Raw genomic sequence first — 3103 nt, 5'->3', positions numbered from 1 at the left:
GCCCGTGGCCTGTAGCAGCCAGGACTTTCTGCCAGAACCGGCGGCCAGTCCGTGCCAGGAGGAGCAACCGGAACAGGATGCCTTGTGTGATGCGCTGCCATCCACATCAGGTTCGCAGCAGCAAGACAGGAAGGTATGTGCGCCATTCCACAAACCAGTCTCATTTCACTAGGCATATTAAATTGTCCACGCAATAAATAGCCTAAATGAATACACCAAAAAGGTAACTGCCACAATATTTCCTAGCTCGAAAAACGCACTGAAGCGCAACAAAAGAACACAAACAAGACAAGCACTATCCCATATGTGCTGTTATGCTCTCAAGTATTTTCTATCAGTTATCAGGAAACCTATGTCCAATGTTGCGCTAGGTTGTGATACCACCCACGCACTCCTTGGTCTTTTTTTCGCGCTGTGTTGCTAATGGATTACCAACTAGCCGGAACCCTCGCGCTTTTATTTATATTGAACACCATTCTGCTGAATTTGCCCCAAGTTCTTTTCATTTGCATGCAAATGTGAAACAAGTATGAATGAATTGCTAGGCAAACTGCAGCTTTCAAACCACTTGTTAATCTTTGAACGCACGTGCGTGCAGCTCTGGGCAGAATGTACATTTGTGAAAGGCTGTTGTGCAGTGTCATACTTTCAGAGCACAGTCAATAAAAATATAATGCAATGTAATAAATTTTTCTGCAGTCAAAAGCCACTGGCGCTATGCATTTATTGCATACCAGCCCAAAAACTAGATGGGACAACGAAAAAGAAGTCAAGAAGCCTGCTAAGTTGTATTGTGTCTTTATGGTCCCGTCAAATCTTCCGGTGTTATGGAATGAAGGGTCCACTACTCGCATACCGATACCCCATTCCTCAATACAATGAATACGTATAGCAAGTGTCTATTAAATCCGAACACTATTGACGTGTGCTGTGATAGCATTTTTTGTACTGTAGCAAAATATTTATTTCTCCGATAAAATTAGTGTCCTGGTTATAAATTGCTGTCTTTGGAAGCAAGTATTGCTTTAAAACCCATCTAATTTTACTCAAGATCAGGTAATCCTCTCCCTTTTGCCTCTTTTGTGAAAGTTTCTTATGAAACTGTTTGTGCAGGATGCAGATGACAACCTGGAAGCCCTCATTGCCGAGATGAGAAAAATTCATGAGGCTGAATGGCACAAAGACTCGTACAGAAAGCACCTGACAAGTGCAAGCATGCGCTTGCAAAGATTGTGTAAGCAGCAGCGTGGTGTAGGGGCCATCATGGCGATGAATTCGGCACTTGGCCTCGAATTGAGGCGTGGCCGTACTATAAAAGTGCAGCCCACAGCCCTGTCGAGGCGCCGTCCAGGGCTTACCAAGGGGTCCAAGAGAGTGCCGGCTGGGCGACCACCAAACAATGCAGCATTGAAGGCAGCCCGAAAGCGCCCTCATGTTCTTTGCCGCAGTGTTGGCGCAAATGTTCCCCATGCGAAGATGCACGGCCAGGGACATTAACTGTTTCCTTACTTCGTCTCCTCTCTGAAAACACAAGCCCCTTGACCACGCCTTCTCACCCCCCAGCATTTTCTGTTGTTTGTTTTGAGGTACTACTTCCTGTTTGTTGTTTGTTTGCGGGTGTGTGGTGCCGTGTTTTTTCGTTTTGCTGTGACAGTGCTTCAGTGCAGCGGGCAGACAGTCACGTAGACGTAGCCCTGTGTGAAGTCCCCTTTCCCAGATTTTTTCTGTTGTTCATTCTGGGGCGTGCGGTGCCGTGTTTTTTCGTTTTGCTGTGAAGTGCTTCAGTGCAGCAGGCAGACAGTCACGTAGACGTAGCCTTGTGTGAAGTTCTCCTCCCCAACTTCTTTCTGTTGTTCATTCTGGGGCGTGCGGTGCCGTGTTTTTTTGTTTTGCTGTGAAGTGCTGCTTCAGTGCAGCAGGCAGACAGTCACGTAGACGTAGCCCTGTGCAAATTCCTCACCCTCAACTTTTTTCTGTTGTTCATTCTGGGGCGTGCGGTGCCGTGTTTTTTCATTTTGCTGTGAAGTGCTGCTTCAGTGCAGCAGGCAGACAGTCACGTAGACGTAGCCTTGTGTGAAGTTCTCCTCCCCAACTTCTTTCTGTTGTTCATTCTGGGGCGTGCGGTGCCGTGTTTTTTCGTTTTGCTGTGAAGTGCTTCAGTGCAGCGGGCAGACAGTCACGTAGACGTAGCCCTGTGTGAAGTCCCCTTCCCAGATTTTTTCTGTTGTTCATTCTGGGGCGTGCGGTGCCGTGTTTTTTCATTTTGCTGTGAAGTGCTGCTTCAGTGCAGCAGGCAGACAGTCACGTAGACGTAGCCTTGTGTGAAATTCTCCTCCCCAACTTCTTTCTGTTGTTCATTCTGGGGCGTGCGGTGCCGTGTTTTTTCGTTTTGCTGTGAAGTGCTTCAGTGCAGCGGGCAGACAGTCACGTAGACGTAGCCCTGTGTGAAGTCCCCTTCCCAGATTTTTTCTGTTGTTCATTCTGGGGCGTGCGGTGCCGTGTTTTTTCATTTTGCTGTGAAGTGCTGCTTCAGTGCAGCAGGCAGACAGTCACGTAGACGTAGCCTTGTGTGAAGTTCTCCTCCCCAACTTCTTTCTGTTGTTCATTCTGGGGCGTGCGGTGCCGTGTTTTTTCGTTTTGCTGTGAAGTGCTTCAGTGCAGCGGGCAGACAGTCACGTAGACGTAGCCCTGTGTGATGTCCCCTTCCCAGATTTTTTCTGTTGTTCATTCTGGGGCGTGCGGTGCCGTGTTTTTTCATTTTGCTGTGAAGTGCTGCTTCAGTGCAGCAGGCAGACAGTCACGTAGACGTAGCCTTGTGTGAAGTTCTCCTCCCCAACTTCTTTCTGTTGTTCATTCTGGGGCGTGCGGTGCCGTGTTTTTTCGTTTTGCTGTGAAGTGCTTCAGTGCAGCGGGCAGACAGTCACGTAGACGTAGCCCTGTGTGAAGTTCTCCTCCCCAACTTCTTTCTGTTGTTCATTCTGGGGCGTGCGGTGCCGTGTTTTTTCGTTTTGCTGTGAAGTGCTTCAGTGCAGCGGGCAGACAGTCGCGTAGACGTAGCCCTGTGTAAAGTTCTCCTCCCCAACTTTTTTGTATTGTTCATTCT

The sequence above is a fragment of the Haemaphysalis longicornis genome, unplaced genomic scaffold (assembly GCF_048455015.1).
Source record: "Haemaphysalis longicornis isolate Haplotype H1 unplaced genomic scaffold, Haemaphysalis longicornis Haplotype H1 scaffold_5, whole genome shotgun sequence".
Taxonomy (NCBI): domain Eukaryota; kingdom Metazoa; phylum Arthropoda; class Arachnida; order Ixodida; family Ixodidae; genus Haemaphysalis; species Haemaphysalis longicornis.
Note: the sequence above shows the minus strand (reverse complement) of the source record.